The sequence below is a fragment of the Pongo abelii genome, chromosome 1 (genome assembly GCF_028885655.2).
Source record: "Pongo abelii isolate AG06213 chromosome 1, NHGRI_mPonAbe1-v2.0_pri, whole genome shotgun sequence".
NCBI classification, from domain to species: domain Eukaryota; kingdom Metazoa; phylum Chordata; class Mammalia; order Primates; family Hominidae; genus Pongo; species Pongo abelii.
The window spans coordinates 97,964,020-97,984,533 of NC_071985.2; the positions used below are offsets into that span (position 1 = coordinate 97,964,020).

The 20,514-nt window shown below is 40.4% G+C and overlaps 1 protein-coding gene across 10 annotated transcripts in view; it reads right to left on the reverse strand.

The window, feature by feature from the left end:
• The window catches only part of LOC100432322 (late cornified envelope protein 2B), a 56,747-nt gene that overhangs the window by 21,091 nt on the left and 15,142 nt on the right, over window positions 1-20,514 (reverse strand). For 5 of the 10 annotated variants that reach the window (XM_054527769.2, XM_063727588.1, XM_054527786.2 and 2 more), the window contains exons 2-3: window positions 4,809-4,927; window positions 1,249-1,415 (exon numbers count right to left, since the gene is read on the reverse strand). The exons of 2 other annotated variants lie outside the window; for them this stretch is intronic. The gene's annotated coding sequence lies outside the window, so the exon portion shown is untranslated. The remainder of the gene's footprint in view (window positions 1-1,248; window positions 1,416-4,808; window positions 4,928-20,514) is intronic. 3 more of the 10 variants (XM_054527777.2, XM_054527787.2, XM_054527758.2) reach the window with 1 other exon arrangement.

Sequence of the window (20,514 nt, forward strand, 5' to 3'; positions counted from 1 at the left end):
TTAAACCAGAAATTGTGTTTTGGAAGGCAGCAGAGAAGTGCTGAGGCAGTGTGAACTGGAGGAGCTAAGACTCCAGGGAGAGGAGCTGACTTCTGCAACCACTTTTAATCCTGAGAGTATTTGTCAATTCTGGGCAGGTAAAACACTGAGAATCCAGATTTTAAGCATGGAAATAACATAGCTGGGAGACAAAGAAATCAACTGAGCCTGTAGCAGAGACATGGAGGCCCTCAAGTGCACACTTAGTTTTCCCCTAAGGTATTTGACAAGTTCGGGGATATGTAGGACAATAAGCTAAAACCTAAGTGGGAAGTCTCTAGAATGTTGCAAAGCTTTTCGTGGTTTATGAGACGAAGATTAGAGTTCAGGAATATATCCATTAACTATGGCCTCAATTATAGCGCACAATGACAAAGTAATAAACAAAATACATAGAACAATTATTTATTTAGTTTGTGAGAGTGCAGGTCTTCAGGGTGATGGAGACCTAGGCTGGTCTCAGCTGGTGGCTCAGCTCTGCTCCACAGGTCTTTCATTCCTCCTTTTGGGGCCTGTAGGCTATCTTGGACATGTTTTCCTTGTGGGCGTGGGATACCATCATTGCTGCCTTATTCTATTGACCAAAGAAAACCAGAAGGCCAAACTTGAGGTCAAGGGATTAGGAAATATATTTTGCTCCTCAGTGAGGGGAACTGCAAAGTCACAATGCATAAGGGCATGAATACTGGTAACAATGCAATCTATCTCTACCATGGAAAACCAAGGGAGGGGAGGCATCACCAAATACTTCAGACAAATTCTAGGTTTATCGAAGACTTGAAAGGAGAAGAAAAGCATATATCTTTATTCAGAAAAAATAAAAGCAAATGTATATTATGTTATCTGAGTGAAAAAATAATTTAAATATTTAAAATTGAGGAAAACATAAATGTGTATACCCAGAAAACAATGCAATAAAATGAGACGGCACACAATATGAAAAATTTTACCATAAATAAAGCAAAAATGTATATGAGTGACAACTAATTGTGAACAAATGAACTTTGATATGTATGCATAGTTAGTCTAAATGAAGAATGGAAATGAGCAATATAAGTCTTCTGTTAGGATTCTTAAAATATAAAGAACATACTTCAGGGGAAATTTTGGCAGTCAACATGCATGTACTACCTGGATTATCTCTTGTCCCGTTTTACTGCTCTTGTGCACACTGACCACCCCACCCCCCACCTTCTGGTGTTTTCTCACCTTCAACAGCCAGCACCTGCAGCTCTTCATCAGTATCTAGGCTGCCCTTGAGTTCTGGAGCCACTTTGCCCATACATGCAGAGAGCTGGAAGTACTAGGGATGTCCAGGTGTGGGCAGGTCCTAAATTCCCTTAGTTTTCTCCCATCTGAGAATGTCTCTATATCACCTTCATTGTTGAAAGACAGAAGATTATTTGCCGCACATAAATATCTAGTTGACAATTGTCATTTTTGTTGTTTTCCTTCAGTACTTTAAAAACGATAAGCTACTTTCTTTTGGCCTCTGTGATTTCCGATAAGAAATCTGCAATGATTTGAATGTTTGCTCCTGTTTTAGTGATGCATCATTTTTTCTGGCTGTTTTCAAGATTACTCCTTTGTCTTTAGTTTTCAGCTGATGTTACCAGGTTTTTTTGAGCTTAGCTTGGGATCACTCTTGGTGATTTCATGAGTTTTGGGTTCACTCTGATTCTTGAATCTGTATGTTTATTTCTTTTACTAAACTTGAAAAGTTTCAACCATTATTTCTTCACACATTTTTTTCAGTTCTACACTCATTCTTCTGTCTTTCTGGGATTTCAATGGCATAAATGATAGATTTTGTTATTGTCTCACAGATCCCTGATGCTCTGCTAATTTCTTGTTTGTTTTTCTCTCTGTTGTTTAGATTAGATTATTTCTCTTGATCCATTTTCAAGTCTACTGACTCTTTGTCATCTCCATTCTGCTATGAAATTTATCCAGTGGCTTTTTGAAAATTTAATTATTGTGTTTTTTAGTGTTAACATTTGTATTTGGTTCTTCTTTATATTATTATCTTTGCTGAGACTTTTTATTTTAACATTATTTCAATAGTGTTTATAATTGCTCATTTGAGCATTCGTATAACAGCTGCTTTAAAGTCTTTGCCAGATAATTTCAATATTTGTGTTATCTGAGCATTGGTTTCTGTTTATTGTTTTTTCCCATGTGAGTGACATTTTCATGGTTCTTCTTTTGTAAGGTAATTGTTTGTATACTGGATATTTTTAACATTCTAACCAAGACTCTGGATCTTGTTTAAATTTGATGGAAAATGTTGATGTTTTCATTTTAACGGGCAACCTTCTATGTAAAACTATTCCAATTATCAATTAAGTTTTTGAAATTTTTGTAGTGCTGTTCATAACTGTCCAGAGTGAGTGCCAACCAGCATCAGCCTGAGATCTGGGAAGTAGAACCTCTATTAATAAGTTATCACGTTTTTGTCTGCTAATGAGGATCAGATCCTTGCACATGTGTCCTTGTAGCAAACTCTGGAATTCATAAACAATTTTGTGGGGTCTCTTTCCTGAGCTTCTGTCTCTCCCTCTGCAATCTCCTCAGTACTTTCAGGTTCAGCGAGGCTTACCTTCATGGTCTTCTTGCCAGAAATTGAGCCTCTAGTTGCCCTTCTCTGCCACACATTTATATGACTAGGCCCATGTCTAGGACCAAGAATTGGGAAGACAGCGAGAGAAAGAAAGCAATAGGAGTTGGCCCCACCCTTTTGGGATTACAGCTCCATGAAATGGAGAAGGAGTTCCTCTTCTCACATTATACTCCTGCTAGCTCCCTTATCAGCTGCTGTCACTGCCATCCACCATGGAGTTGCCTGAGATATGGGGTATGAAAGAACAAGGAGATTGAAATGGGAGACTTCCACATCTTCTATGGGCTTACCCTTTTGCTCCTCAAGCCAGAACTAGCTGACTTCTTCAAAAACTTTGTATCTGCCCCACAGCGCTCATTTCCAGGTTTCCACCTGCATTAAGTTCAGGCCAGGAGAAACCAAAGGAGGAAAAGGGAAGCTATGCACCTTTTCAGTTCTACCTTTTGAATTCTCATGTCCTTCCCCTGTCTGTCTGCTGTGATTTCTAGCTTCCAACTAGCTAGTTCCTGTCAGTCTTCCCAGGTTTTATGGTTGCATTGAGTGGAAGAAAGAGAATTTTACTCCATACATAGATAAAAGTCTCTGAATTATAATGTGAAGTATTTATTCTAATTCATTGTCTTCCTTTCCTTCTTCAGGTATACAAATTATATGTAAATTAGATCTCCATTGTCTGTCTTCTATATTCATTACCTTCTGTCTTACCCTTTAGGGGTTTTTCTTGTTGTTGTTATTCTTTTATATTTTCTAACTTGTGCGTCCCTTACTGTACATTTAGTTGTATTTATTATTCCTTGGACATCTCATAAGGAGTTTTGTATTTTGATTCAATTTCTTTTTTCTTGTCTTTTGATTCAATTTCTTTTCATATTCAGTATATTTATAATACTTTTTTTAAAAAGTATTAGTCAGGGGCAAAAAGCGCTGATGAATTAAGAATTTACTTCATAGAATATCAAAGAATCTTATGTATTCATTTTAAACAATGGTGAATTATTTCTAATACCTCTGATGTTAATGGAATCTTTTTCAATGCTTGTGACTTTATGTTCTTATCATTTAAGCCTGTGAATTCATACTCTGCTAGGGAGTATTAGAGATTCTGACTGGAAATAATTACAAGGGAAAGGCTCCAGTGTCTCTGTCAAGCCCCCAGTGAGGTCAAGGCCCCAGTTTATAGTCCAAGCATCAGGAAACCAGCTCATCAGGTGAGGACTTTACCTCAGTACTTCTCCTTCCCCCACCCTGGCAAAAAATATTACCTACCTTTTAGATTGTAGTCTACCACCTTCTAGGGGGTCAGAGAAAGAGGGATGAGGATGTGAAACTCAAACTAATTTAATTCCCAACCCTTTTCCTGAGTTCTTCACAAGAGCAGGGTTTCTCTATGTTTCCCTGGCTTTACTCAAGAGGGGACTTAATCCTCCGTGGTAGCTCCCTGACCACCATACCCTGGGGTCTGAAAATAGTTGAAAGGAAAACTTGCCAAGAACTCTCATCCTTAAGAATGAGAAATATTTTTAAATAGAGGAGTCCCAATTCCAGAATAGGCAAACAAACAAACAACAACAACAACAACAAATACCCAGAAAACCCATCCTGGCAAGACTAATCTAGGTTAAAAAAAGAGAAGTTATCATCAAATATTATAAATTAAAAAGTTATGTATCTTCATAACAGTAATAAAGCAGAGAACAAAATATAAAAATAAAAGACTGTCAATAACTATACACTGCCAACGTTGAAAGCTTAGACAAAATGGAAAACATACATTAAAAAGTATAGTCTAGTAAAATAAGCTCAAGAAGAGACAAAAAGTATGAATTCTCTTATAACTAGTTGAGAAACTAAAGTACTATTAAGAAACATAGAAAACAATGGCCAAAATTGTTTTCTAGGCAAACAGTACAAAACTATAAAGGAGTAGATTGTTTCAAATTTATTTAAGCATATTGGGCATAAAAATTCAATCATTTGGAAAAGCAGATTAGCACTCCATTATAAATTTAAATTCTTAGCTACTAAATACACCAAGATTCAGCAATTCTGCTCCTAGAAGACATGTACAAGAATGCTTAGAGTAAACATCTGAAAACCACAAAACTGCCAAATCCAGAGACGTCCTTTGGTTTTGCACAGACACACTTACCAGGAAGAGTCTCAGAATTAGCTCAGGCTGCAGAGGTGTCCAAAAGGATGAAGAAGAAGAACCAGGGACACCTTTCATAGGAGGAGTCCCCAGGCTGGGCTCAGAGATGAGCCTTGTCTCTGGAAAGAGCAGGAGAAAATCTCTCACAACCAAGGAACACTTAGGGCCATTCCTGACATTCTCCTTCCGAAAGAGCTGCAGTAGCACTCTGGCCTCTCACTGGGACCCAAGACCTGTGGGCCTTCAATAGGTCACACCCTTTCCCAAATATAAGCCTCAGATGGCCTGAGATCCCAAGAACCTGGTCACTGGGCTGAGGCTCTAAGGCCCGGGTTGCTGCGTGCCAGTCCCTTCTCATGAAATAGGTGGTCACGTCTTTCTTGCCAGGCTTTGTGAGGTGGGGCTTAGATGAGACAAATAGGAAAGAGAGGATAGAAAACTTTAAGAGAGTTTTTTCAAAATAATCTACAAGACTGGATGTCCCTTTGTGTATATATGATGGGGAAAAGGGATAGATCAAAGATTATACCAAGATATCAAATGTCTTGACCAGAGAAATGATCATGTGGTGGAAAGAGAACAAATATTGGGAGGGGTGTAGATTTGAGGTCCTAGCAAGACCTTCTGATGAATGAAGAGGTTCTGGAGACATTTAGAGATACCACCTTGGAGGTTATCGATTCCCAGTCTAAAGGGACTTGGAGATAAACTTCTGAAATCATCACCCTGGCATTCATCATTATTTACTCATCCATCTAACATAATTATTTATTTATTTGAACAACCACTTTACAGGGAACCAAGAGGATGAGTACAGGTTTTCTTTACTCAGGAGCTCTCACATTCTGATAGGATCAGAATTGTAGAGATAAACACACATATTTTATAATGTTTTAAAATACTAGTAAGAAATCTTATGGAGTAGGGACAACTTTGTGAAATAGTATGCTGTTTCATATGCATTTCGGTTCATGGAACAGTGAGAAGGCACACTAAAAAAACTTGGACACCGGTGGGTGTAATGAAGTGCTTCTCTATCCCCCAGCTACCAAAAACCAGGGGAATTGGCTTTTTTGTGCTTTAGTACTCACCGCCAATTAAGTATATAAGTGTGTGTGTGTTTGTGTGTGTACATGCATGGATACACACACACACACCACATGTAAGTGCCCATACACTTCAGTCCTGCCTCTCACTCCATCATGGTTGCTACAAACATCTCTTCACAGAGAATGAGGAAACTCAGGCTGACAACACCAAAGAAAAAGTTGGACTAAGCAAAGTATCTCACATATCTCATTGCAAAGTAATGATTCAGGAGATGAAATTCAGAGCCACCTGCTTTGGACCTTATGAGCTTTTCTCATGCAAAGAAGTGCTTCAGAGATTCTAGTGGACTGTGAGCCTCTCAAGGTTAGAGGTTGTGTCTGATTCACCTCCAAATCCCAAATTCCAGACTGATGTCCACAGACCTCATCTGGTGTGCTAAATGAATGTCCATTTAACCAAACACTTTGTTCATTTTTTTATCCATTTTACATTTGGCCTGAAAGCTTGTGGAGGGTAGGGACCTTGTCCGAAAATAGGTAATAAATAAATTGAGAATGGAGCACCTCTAAAAGAGACTTTTTGAGGTCATACGTTTCTCCTTATTTGGGAACCTCAGTGAGGGAGTGGCCACTGCCATTTAGTTCACAGCTTTATTCTGCTTCTCAAACAATGAATGGTACAATGACTGCCTTCAATAAATGAAAAAATCTGTCTAACTCAAACTCTTCCCTGATTTTTCAATGTCAGGCTGTACTCAATCCCTCAGTCAATGTCATCTCCCATTCCTCATTCCCAGGGATAACTGGGCTCCAGATTTAGAAGCTCCCTAGCATGGCAAGCCCTTCTCAGGCCACTTGTCAGAGTTTAGGGATAAGCTCCTTAAAAGCAGCAACCATAAGTGACCATCTTTTGACCGCCCCATAAGGCCTAGATGCTGTTCATTTGTTTTAGCATGCATTATTGAGCATCTTCTATGTACCAAACATATGCTACATATTTTCTTTCTTAATGTTCAAATTAATGAGTATTAGGGTACTCATTGATCATTTAAAAAAGAACACAGGGCTGGAGCCAAGATGGCTGAATAGGAACAGCTCCAGTCTACAGCTCCCAGAGTGAGCAACACAGAAGATGAGTGATTTCTGCATTTCCATCTGAGGTACTGGGTTCATCTCACTAGGGAGTGCCAGACGGTGGGTGCAGGACAGTGGGTGCAGCACACCATGCACGAGCCGAAGCAGGGCAAGGCATTGCCTCACTCGGGAAGAACAAGGGGTCAGAGAGTTCCCTTTCCTAGTCAAAGAAAGGGGTGACAGACGACACCTGGAAAATCCAGTCACTCCCACCCCAATTCTGCGCTTTTCTGACGGGCTTAAAAAATGGCACACCAGGAAATTATATCCTGCACCTGGCTTGGAGGGTCCTACGCCCACGGAGTCTCACTGATTGCTAGCACAGCAGTCTGAGATCAAACTGCAAGGCGGCAGACAGGCCGCGGGGGGGTGGGGCGCCCGCCATTGCCCAGGCTTGCTTAGGTAAACAAAGCAGCCAGGAAGCTCCAACTGGGTGGAGCCCACCACAGCTCAAGGAGGCCTGCCTGCCTCTGTAGGCTCCACTTCTGGGGGCAGGGCACAGACAAACAAAAAGACAGCAGTAACCTCTGCAGACTTAAATGTCCCTGTCTGACAGCTTTGAAGAGAGCAGTGGTTCTCCCAGCACGCAGCTGGAGATCTGAGAATGGGCAGACTGCCTCCTCAAGTGGGTCCCTGACCCCTGACCCCTGAGCAGCCTAACTGGGAGGCACCCCCCAGCAGGGGTGGACTGACACCTCACACGGCCAGGTACTCCTCTGAGACAAAACTTCCAGAGGAACGATCAGACAGCAGCATTCGCAGTTCACGAAAATCTGCTGTTCTGCAGCTACCACTGCTGGTACCCAGGCAAATAGGTTCTGGAGTGGACCTCTAGCAAACTCCAACAGACCTGCAGCTGAGGGTCCTGTCTGTTAGAAGGAAAACTAACAAACAGAAAGGACACCCACACCAAAAACCCATCTGTACATCACCGTCTTCAAAGACCAAAAGTAGATAAAACCACAAAGATGGGCAAAAAACAGAGCAGAAAAACTGGAAACTCTAAAAAGCAGAGCGCCTGTCTTCCTCCAAAGGAACGCAGCTCCTCACAAGCAACGGAACACAGCTGGACGGAGAATGACTTTGATGAGTTGAGAGAAGAAGGCTTCAGATGATCAAACTACTCTGAGCTAAAGGAGGAAATTCAAACCAAAGGCAAAGAAGTTGAAAACTTTGAAAAAAATTTAGACGAATGTATAACTAGAATAACCAATACAGAGAAGTGCTTAAAGGAGCTGATGGAGCCAAAAGCCAAGGCTCGAGAACTACGTGAAGAATGCAGAAGCCTCAGGAGCTGATGTGATCAACTGGAAGAAAGGGTATCAGTGATGGAAGATGAAATGAATGAAATGCAGTGAGAAGGGAAGTTTAGAGAAAAAAGAATAAAAAGAAATGAACAAAGCCTCCAAGAAATATGGGACTATGAGAAAAGACCAAATCTCTGTCTCATTGGTGTACCTGAAAGTGACGGGGAGAATGGAACCAAGTTGGAAAACACTCTGCAGGATATTATCCAGGAGAACTTCCCCAATCTAGCAAGGCAGGCCAACATTCAGATTCAGGAAATACAGAGAACGCCACAAAGATACTCCTCGAGAAGAGCAACTCCAAGACACATAACTGTCAGATTCACCAAAGTTGAAATGAAGGAAAAAATATTAAGGGCAGCCAGAGAGAAAGGTCGGGTTACCCACAAAGGGAAGCCCATCAGACTAACAGTGGATCTCTCGGCAGAAACTCTACAAGCCAGAAGAGAGTGGGGGCCAATATTCAACATTCTTAAAGAAAAGAATTTTCAACCCAGAATTTCATATCCAGCCAAACTAAGCTTCATAAGTGAAGGAGAAATAAAATACTTTACAGATAAGCAAATGCTGAGAGATTTTGTCACCACCAGGCCTGCCCTAAAAGAGCTCCTGAAGGAAGCACTAAACACGGAAAGGAACAACTGGTACCAGCCACTGCAAAATCACGACAAATTGTAAAGACCATTGAGGCTGGGAAGAAACTGCATCAACTAATGAGCAAAATAACCAGCTAACATCATAATGACAGGATCAAATTCACACATAACAATATTAACCTTAAATGTAAATGGGCTAAATTCTCCACTTAAAAGACACAGACTGGCAAATTGGATAAAGAGTCAAGACCCATCAGTGTGCTGTATTCAGGAAACCCATCTCATGTTCAGAGATACACATAGGCTCAAAATAAAGGGATGGAGGAAGATTTACCAAGCAAATGGAAAACAAAAAAAGGCAGGGGTTGCAATCCTAGTCTCTGATAAAACAGACTTTAAACCAACAAAGATCAGAAGAGACAAAGAAGGCCATTACATAATGGTAAAGGGATCAATTCAACAAGAAGAGCTAACTATCCTAAATATATATGCACCCAATACAGGAGCACCCAGATTCATAAAGTCCTGAGTGACCTACAAAGAGACTTAGACTCCCACACAATAATAATGGGAGACTTTAACACCCCACTGTCAACATTAGACAGATCAGTGAGACAGAAAGTTAACAAGGTACCCAGGAATTGAACTCAGCTCTGCACCAAGCGGACCTAATAGACATCTACAGAACTCTCCACCTCAAATCAACAGAATATACATTCTTTTCAGCACCACACCACACCTATTCCAAAATTGACCACACTGTTGGAAGTAAAGCTCTCCTCAGCAAATGAAAAATATCAGAAATTATAACAAACTGTCTCTCAGACCACAGTGCAATCAAACTAGAACTCAGGATTAAGAAACTTACTCAAAACCGCTCAACTACATGGAAACTGAACAACCTGCTCCTAAATGTCTACTGGGTAAATAACAAAATGAAGGCAGAAATAAAGATGTTCTTTGAAACCAACAAGAACAAAGACACAACATACCAGAATCTCTGGGACACATTCAAAGCAGTGTGTAGAGGGAAATTAATAGCACTAAATGCCCACAAGAGAAAGCAGGAAAGATCCAAAATTGACACCCTAAGATCACAATTAAAAGAACTAGAAAAGCAAGAGCAAACACATTCAGAAGCTAGCAGAAGGCAAGAAATAACTAAAATCAGAGCAGAAATGAAGGAAATAGAGACACAAAAAACCCTTCAAAAAATTAATGAATCCAGGAGCTGGTTTTTTGAAAGGATCAACAAAATTGATAGACCACTACCAAGACTAATAAAGAAGAAAAGAGAGAAGAATCAAATGGATGCAATAAAAAAGGATAAAGGGGATATCACCACCTATCCCACAGAAATACAAACTACCATCAGAGAATACTACAAACACCTCTATGCAAATAAGCTAGAAAATCTAGAAGAAATGGATAAATTCCTCGACACATACACTCTCCCAAGACTAAACCAGGAAGAAGTTCAATCTCTGAATAGACCAATAACAGGCTCTGAAATTGTGGCAATAATTAATAGCTTACCAACCAAAAAGAGCCCAGGACCAGATGGATTCACAGCCGAATTCTACCAGAGGCACAAGGAGGAACTGGTACCATTCCTTCTGAAACTATTCCAATCAATAGAAAAAGAGGGAATCCTCCCTAACTCATTTTATGAGGCCAGCATCATCCTGATACCAAAGCCTGGCAGAGACACAACAAAAAAAGAGAATTTTAGACCAATATCCTTGATGAACATTGATGCAAAAATCCTCAATAAAATACTGGCAAACTGAATCCAGCAGCACATCAAAAAGCTTATCCACCATGATCAAGTGGGCTTCATCCCTGGGATGCAAGGCTAGTTCAATATACACAAATCAATAAATGTAATCCATCATATAAACAGAACCAAAGACAAAAACCACATGATTATCTCAATAGATGCAGAAAAGGCCTTTGACAAAATTCAACAGCCCTTCATGCTAAAAACTCCCAATAAATTAGGTATTGATGGGACGTATCTCAAAATAATAAGAGCTGTCTATGACAAACCCACAGCCAATATCATACTGAATGGGCAAAAACTGGAAGCATTCCCTTTGAAAATTGGCACAAGACAGGGATGCCCTCTCTCACCACTCCTATTCAACATAGTGTTGGAAGTTCTGGCCAGGGCAATTAGGCAGGAGAAGGAAATAAAGGGAATTCAATTAGGAAAAGAGGAAGTCAAATTGTCCCTGTTTGCAGATGACATGATTGTATATCTAGAAAATCCCATTGTTTCAGCCCAAAATCTCCTTACGCTGATAAGCAACTTCAGCAAAGTCTCAGGATACAAAATCAATGTACAAAAATCACAAGCATTCTTATACACTAGTAACAGACAAACAGAGAGACAAATCCTGAGTGAACTCCCACTCACAATTGCTTCAAAGAGAATAAAATACCTAGGAATCCAACTTACAAGAGACGTGAAGGACCTCTTCAAGGAGAACTACAAACCACTGCTCAAAGAAATAAAAGAGGATACAAACACATGGAAGAACATTCCATGCTCACGGGTAGGAAGAATCAATATCGTGAAAATGGCCATACTGCCCAAGGTAATTTATAGATTCAATACCATCCCCATCAAGCTACCAATGACTTTCTTCACAGAATTGGAAAAAACTACTTTAAAGTTCATATGGAACCAAAAAAGAGCCCACATCACCAAGTCAATCCTAAGCCAAAAGAACAAAGCTGGAGGCATCACGCTACCTGACTTCAAACTCTACTACAAGGCTACAGTAACCAAAACAGCATGGTACTGGTACCAAAACAGAGATATAGACCAATGGAACAGAACAGAGCCCTCAGAAATAACACCACGTATCTACAACTATCTGATCTTTGACAAACTTGAGAAAAACAAGCAATGGGGAAAGTATTCCCTATTTAATAAATGGTGCTGGGAAAACTGGCTAGCCATATGTAGAAAGCTGAAACTGGATCCCTTCCTTACACCTTATACAAAAATTAATTCAAGATGGATTAAAGACTTAAACATTAGACCTAAAACCATAAAAACCCTAGAAGAAAACCTAGGCAGTACCATTCAGGACATAGGCATGCGCAAAACTTCATGTCTAAAACACCAAAAGCAATGGCAACAAAAGCCAAAATTGACAAATGGGATCTAATTAAACTAAAGAGCTTGTGCACAGCAAAAGAAACTACCATCAGAGTGAACAGGCAACCTACAAAATGGGAGAAAATTTTTGCAACCTACTCATCTGACAAAGGGCTAATATCCAGAATCTACAATGAACTCAAACAAATTTACAAGAAAAAAACAAACAACCCCATCAAAAAGTGGGCAAAGGATATGAACAGACACTTCTCAAAAGAAGACATTTATGCAGCCAAAAAACACATGAAAAAATGCTCACCATCACTGGCCATCAGAGAAATGCAAATCAAAACCACAATGAGATACCATCTCACACCAGTTAGAATGGCAATCATTAAAAAATCAGGAAACAACAAGTGCTGGAGAGGATGTGGAGAAATAGGAGCACTTTTACACTGTTGGTGGGACTGTAAACTAGTTCAACCCTTGTGGAAGTCAGTGTGGCGATTCCTCAGGGATCTAGAACTAGAAATACCATTCGGCCCAGCCATCCCATTACTGGGTATATACCCAAAGGACTATAAATCATGCTGCTATAAAGACACATACACACGTATGTTTATTGCGGCACTATTCACAATAGCAAAGACTTAGAACCAACCCAAATGTCCAACAGTGATAGACTGGATTAAGAAAATGTGGCATATATACACCATGGAATACTATGCAGCCATAAAAAATGATGAGTTCATGTCCTTTGTAGGGACATGGATGAAATTGGAAATCATCATTCTCAGTAAACTATCACAAGGACAAAAAACCAAACACCGCATATTCTCACTCATAGGTGGGAATTGAACAGTGAGAACACATGGATACAGGAAGGTGAACATCACACTCTGGGGACTGTTGTGGGGTGGGGGGAGGGGGGAGGGATAGCTTTAGGAGATATACCTAATGCTAAATGACAAGTTAATGGGTGCAGCACACCAGCATGGCACATGTATACATATGTAACTAACCTGCACATTGTGCACATGTACCCTAAAACTTAAAGTATAGTAATAATAAAATTAAAAAAAAAGAACACAGATGCCTAGGAAACATGAGTGACATTTCAAAGGTCATGAGTTACAGCTAGAATTGACACCAGGTTCCCTGACTGTAGTTACAGAGACCTGACCTCTATAGCCTGCCTTCTTCTTGCCAAATTAAGAAAGAGTTAATTGTTTTGACTAAATCAGCTCAGTCATCACTATCCTCACAACTAAAATAAATCCGAATAGCACAGCTGCTTCTCAGAGGACAGCTGAGGGAGAAGCAGAGACCCAAAGTCCACCCTGAAGGACAGATTCCAGGAAGGATGGCTGGGTGGGGAGGGTTCTTCCTAATTCAAAACTCCAGAACAACCAGCCTAGGAATGGCTGTTACCTAAAGCAGGACCTCAAAGACAAACTCCAAATGTGGGGAAAATCAGAATGGAATGCTTCCACAATGAAAAATAAAAATGAAAAATAAAAATAAAAAATAAAATGTGGCTTTGACCTGAGTTTTCCCAAAGAACAAACAGCATCTTTATCCAGACATTGGCTCCCTGTGCATCCCAAGTTAACTCTTCAGAGCTCCAGCCTAGAAGAGGGTGCAACTGGATAAAGGGTGTCTAGACCCTAGCCCCAGAGAGAGGTCCTGGGAGCTCCCAAGTCCTCCTTGATTTGCAGGGACAAGGAGAGAGGGAAACATCACAAATCACCCAGCACATGCCTGGTTGGGCAAGAGCCACTTCCTGCTCTTACTGGAGCCAAGCCTGGGTCTATAAAAGACACATACCCAGCTCCAGCACCTCATCTGCTCTGACTCCCTAGGGACATGCCTGTGCTCTTTTGTGTGACCAGGATGAATGAGAACCTGGGAGACCAGAGGGGTTGGAGAAGGACAGAGAGATTGGAGGAAGTAAAGAGTCTTAGGAAAAGAAATCAAATGCATTTGATTTCTGCCCTACTGAACAGGAATAAAATTCAGAGGGAGAGGAAACTATTGCCTTGTGGCTTAAGATGTCAGTGGCACTTTGCCACTCTGGAAACTGCCCTGGGCCAAAAGGCAAGTTTGCCAACCTCATCTATTTTAGGGGCTTGTTTTTATAATAATATGGTGGCACTTCAGAGAGTTTTGAATGCTGCATGCAGGACTATGAAGACTGAGAAATCCTTGTGTCCTTTTATAAAGGAGAATAAGATGTTGTTTACTACATCTGCATTTTAAATCTATGTACTTTTAATTAGAGGAAACATTTATATGTTTCCTCTGGATGCTTATTCATGTTTTCTAAATATCATTTACTATCGCCCTTCATAGTGATTCTAGAGGAGGTAAAAAACATGCCCCTTGATTTAACTAATCCATACCATGTCATTATTCTCTTCCAGGTTGATTGAACACCTGCCCAGATGTCCTGCCAGCAGAACCAGCAGCCGTGTCAGCCCTCTGCAAAGTGCCCTTCTAAGTGTATTCTGAAATGCCCCCCAAAGTGTCCATCCCAGTGCACAGCACTATGCCCAGTCTCTTCCTGCTGCAGCTCCAGCTCTGGGGGCTGCTGTGGCTCCAGCTCTGGGGGCTGCTGCAGCTCAGGAGGTGGTGGCTGCTGCCTGAGCACTACAGGTGCCACAGGTCCCACTGCCACAGACCCCAGAGCTCCAGCTACTGTGAATGTGAGCCTTCACAGGGCTCCAGCTGCTGCCACAGCTCTGGGAGCTGCTGCTGACTTGGGTCCTGAGGACCTCTGAAGTACACATGGGACAAAGCATCAAACAATTTGCTTCTCATTCTTCCATTCCCTCATTTCAACATCCTGGGGATGGTAGATCGCAAAGCTAACTCAGGCATTTCCACACGTAGAACATTCTGCTTATCTTCCATTTTCTTTGCAAAAATAAAGTTCCTGTTTCCTACTTAAAGTGTGCCCTGGTCACTCTCTCAGCCCTGCATAGTCCAGAATCATCAGTGAGCCCTTCTTCAGAGAGCCTGAGGCCAAGGCAGAGCTTGACTAAGGGGTGGGTAACTGGGCAGCTTCCCAGGGTTTGTGTGTGTGTGTGTGTGTGTGTGTGTGTTAAATATGAGATATAAGACTATCGCAAGAACAAAAAACCAAACACCGCATATTCTCACTCATAGGTGGGAATTGAACAATGAGAACACATGGACACAGGAAGGGGAACATCACACTTTGGGGACTGTTGTGGGGTGGGGGGAGGGGGGAGGGATAGCATTGGGAGATATACCTAATGCTAAATGACGAGTTAGTGGGTGCAGCGCACCAGCATGGCACATGTATACATACGTAACTAACCTGCACATTGCGCACATGTACCATAAAACCTAAAGTATAATAATAATAAATTAATTAAAAAAAGAAAAAAAAAAAAGAAAACATCACGAGAAGTGTAGTGACACTGAGGAATATGTACTCAGCCGAGCTTGTTTGGAGGAGTGAGCTTATGTAACAGAAGAAATGGAAAGCAGATAGAAGTGAAAATATGCTATCTCATCGCAGTTTAGGTTCATAAGCAGTCTTCTAATTATAGACATACCTGTCATTGCAAATAGCTTTAGTGTTTGTCACAGATACTGCTTTTTTTTTTTTACAATTGAGATTTGCAGAACCCTGCATCCAGCAAGTCTGTCAGTGTCATTTTTCTAGGAGCATGTGTTCTTTGTGCCTTTTTGTCACATTTTGGAAATTCTTAAAATATTTCAACTTTTTCATTATTATTATATGTGTCATGGTGATCTATGATCAGTGACCTTTGAATCAGTGTAATTACTTTGGGGGCACTATGAACTGCATTCATATAACACAGCAATCTTAATCAGTAAGTGTTGTGTGTGTTCTGACTGCCCCACCTATTGGCCATTCTCCTGTCTCTCTGTCTCCTGAGGTATTCCTATTCCTTGAGACACAACGGTATTGAAATTAGGCCAGTTTGTAACCCTACGATGGTCTCTAGGCATTCAAGTGAAGTGAAGAGTCACAAATCTCTCATTTTAAATAAAAGCTAGAAATAATTAAGCTGAATAAGAAAGGCATGTGGAAAGCCAAGCTATGCCTTTTGGTCCAGTTAGCCAAGTTGTGACTGCAAAGGAAAAGTTCTTGTAGGAAATTAAAAGTGCTACTCCAGTGAACACAAAAGTGTAAGAAAGCAAAACCGCCTTATTGCTGATATGTGCTGATATGGTAAAAAAAAAAAAAAAAAAAAAAAAATTAGTGGTCTGGATAATAGATCAAACCAGCCACAAGATTTCCTTAAGCCGAAACCTATTCCAAAGCAAAGCTCTAACTCTCTTCAATTCCATGAAGGCTGAGAAATGTGAGGAAGCTGCTGAAGAAAAGTTGGAAGCTAACAGAGGTTGGTTCATGATGTTTAAAGAAAGAAGCCATCTTCAAAACCTAAAGTGCAAGGTGAAGCAGCAAGGGCTGACGCAGAAACTGCAGCAAGTGATCCAGAAGATGTAGCTAAGATAATTGATAAAAGTGAATACACTAAGCAACAGATTTTTAATGTAGGTGAAACAGCCTTATATTGGAAGAAGATGCCATCTAGGACATTGATAGCTAGAGAGGAGAAATCAATGCCTGGCTTCAAAGTTTCAAAGAAAGGCTGACTCTTGTGGTAGGGACTAATGCAGCTGTTGACATTAAGTCTAAGTCAATGCTCATTTATAATTCCAAAAATCCTAGGGTCCTCAAGAATTATGCTAAATCTACTATGCCTGTGTTCTATAAAATGGAATAACAAAGCCTGGATGGCAGCACATGTGTTTACAGCATGGTTTACTGAATATTTTAAACCCACTTTTGAGGCCTATTGCTCAGAACAAAGGATACCTTTCAAAATATTACAGCTTATTCGCAATGCACCTATTCAGCAAAGAGCTCTGATAGACATGTACAAGATTAATCTTGTTTTCCTGCCTACTAAGACAACATCTGTTATGAAGTCCACGAATCAAGAAGTAATTTGTTTTTTTGTTTGTTTTTGTTTTTGTTTTTTTCTTGAGACAGAGACTCACACTGTTGCCCAGGCTGGAGTGCAGTGGTGCGATCTTGGCTCACTGCAAGCTCCGCCTCCTGGGTTCATGCCATTCTCCTGCCTCAGCCTCCTGAGTAGCTGGGACTACAGGCACCTGCCACCACACCCAGCTAATTTTTTGAACTTTTAGTAGAGACGGGGTTTCACCGTGTTAGCCAGGATGGCCTCAATCTCCTGACCTCCTGATCTGCCCGCCTCGGCCTCCCAAAGTGCTGGGATTACAGGTGTGAGCCACTGCGCCTGGCCGTAATTTCAGTTTTAAGCATCATTATTATATAAGAAATACATTTTGTAAGGCTATAGCTACCATAGACAGTGATTCCTCTGATGGGTCTGAGCTAAATCAATTGAAAACCTTCTAGAAAGGATGTCCCATTCTAGATACCATTAAGAAAATTCATGATTCATAGGACAATGTCAAAATATCAACATGAACAAGAGTTTGGAAGAAGTTGATTCCAACCCTCATGGATGACTTTGAGGGATTCAAGACTTCAGCGGAGAAAGTAACTGTATACGTGATGGAAATAGGAAGAGAAATACAAGTGGAGTCAGAAGATGGGACTGAATTGCTGCAATCTTATGACAAAATTTGAATGGATGTGGAGCTGCTTCTTATGGATGAACAAAGAAAGTGGTTTCTTGACATGGAATCTACTCCTGTGAAGATACTGTGATCATTATTGAATAACAACAAAGGATTTAAAATATTACATGAACTTTGTGATAAAGCAGCAGCAAGGTTTGAGAGGATTGACTCAAATTTTGAAAGCAGTTCCACTGTAAGTAAAATGTTATCAAACAGCATCACATGCTACAGAGAAATCTTTTGTGAATGGAAGTGTCAATCAGTGCAACAAATGTCATTGTTGTCTTATTTCAGAAAATTGTCACAACCACCCCACCTTCGGCAGCCACCACCCTGGTCAATCAGTGGCCATCAACATCAAGACAAGACCCTGCATCCGCAAAAATATTATAACTCACTGAAGGCTCACATTATGGTGTTTATTTTAGAAATGAAGTATTTTTAATTAAGATATCCACATTATTTCTTAAATGTAATGCTATTGCACACTTAATAGACTGTAGTATAATGTGAACATAACTTTCACATGCACCGAGAAGCCAAAAAATTCGTTTGACTTGGTTTATTGCAATATTTGCTTTACTGCAGTGGTCTGGAACTGAACCCACAGTATCTTCGAAATATGCCTATAGAGTAAATCCAGTTAATTGTAGAATTTTATTTTGCCACTGGTGAAACATCCTTTTGTTTAAACCTTCTCCTATTACAGAGCTCAATCTCTCTTCTCAATCTGTGTTGAATATATATTTGCACAATACCAGATTGAAATTACCTGTAAAATGAGTTTGTCCAGATGCCTATGTGTCTCTGTCTAGTCTGGCCTATTACCTGGTGGTTAAGAGCATAGACTCTGAACCAAACTTCTTGGGTTTGAATTCCAGTCCTGCCACTTAGTAGCTGTGTGAACCTCTCTGAGCCTGAGATTACTAATCTGTAAAATGGGAATGATAATAATAATGTCTTCCTTGAAGAGTTGTGAGTTAAACGGGTTAATATATGTAACATGCTAACAGCAGAGACTGTCCTAAAATGAAGCCTGTGTAATTATTTGTTGTTGTTGCTGCTGGTGTTTTGCTGTGAAAAGTGAGTCTGGGTTGCCAGAAAGTCTAGACTAGGAAGCTGAACCAATGTCTCGTTTCCATTTGGACTTACTCAACAATCATACCCACCACACGAGGCCAAAGCTGAAGGCCATCACCCTTGTTGCTTTTCTTGCTTGCCAGGGCCAAGAACAGGTGAGAACTGAGAATACATTTTTAGAACACCCACAGCCCTCAAGATCCAACCAGAATATCTGCTTTCTTTCCAAGCTTAATCCTCCGGACATCATAGGGCCTATGACTCAGGAAAATGTTGGGGAAATGGCTCAAGTACCAACAGGGAAATAAAGACAACTTTCCCTAGTGTCAAACTGAGAAGAGTCTTTGTAGAGAAAATTCTAGATCCAGATTGGGCTGAGATTCTGATAACAGAGAGGCTCTGCATGTTATACAGCTATCTGCTCCTCCCTATCCCACTGCACATGCCACAGACTGGCCTTTGCCTATCTCCTGTACTAGAAAAATAACTGGTTGGGTGGCCATTCTACATATAGCTTACCCCAACCAAAAAAAAAAAAAAAAAAAACCTTCCGTACTGCAACAGTAACCATTTAGGATTCTTTTTCAATCAACTTTAAAATTGTAAAAATAATTTGGAAACCATGGGGATATAGAAAGAATAGATTAATAATCATCCCCACATATCCTGCCACCCAGATAGTACTATTGACACCCCTGCTTATTGGTACCAGAGCACACCTTTCATCCTACTGCCTTCAGGCACAAACTCATGCTATCTTTGGGCCTTGAAAACCTTCCTCCCTTTTAATTTTAATTAAATAAAAATTTACTGCCTCCAATTAGTCAAAGCTCATTGAGGGCAGAAATCAAGACCTATTAAACTGTCTCTGTCACCCAGCTCTAGCACAGACCTGAGTACAGAGCCAAGGAGAAGATATGCTGATTGGTCAATTGGTTGCCATGAGTCCCTTCAAAAGCTTCTCTCCAGTAACATACAGTGGACCCATATATGGAAGACGCTCATACTAATTGTTAATGTTTTGCTGTTGGGGCAAAAAAAATAGAAAGATATAAAGGAATGTGGACATTTCTATGGTTAAGAATGCCAATTAAACACTCTAACCCCACAACCACATCATAAGATGGCACCTAGACATGGGGTTTTTGTCAATATCATCACTTTTGACATCTTAAATATCATCAACATAAGGGGGCAGCTCTTTAAATAGTAAATATATTTCTAAAATTTTTTTTGGTGGGAGGCGCAACAAAATCTCATCCATTTATTCATTGACCAGTTATTTATTGAGTGGCAAATTTATGCCAGAAACTATTAAGTGATTTCTTAGTCTATTTTCTGCTGCCATGACAGAGTACCAAACACTAGTTAATTTTTTTCATGTCTCACTTGTAAGTGGGAGCTAAACAATGAGAACACATGGATGCAAAGAGGACAACAACAGACACCAGAGCCTACTTGAGGATGGAGACTGGGAGAAGAGAGAGAATCAAAAAAAGTACCTCTCAGCTACTATACTTATCACCCGGGCAACTAAATAATCTGTACACCAAACCCCCATAACATGCAATTTGCCTATATAACAATCCTGCACATGTACTCCTAAACCTAAAATAAAAGTTAGGGGAAAAAAAAGACTGGATAATTTAAACACAATAGTTTATTTGGCTTACAGTTCTGGAGGCTGGGAAGTCCAAGAGCATGGTGCTAGTATCTGGTAAGGGTTATTCTGTGGCAGAAGGCAGAAGGCCAAGTGAA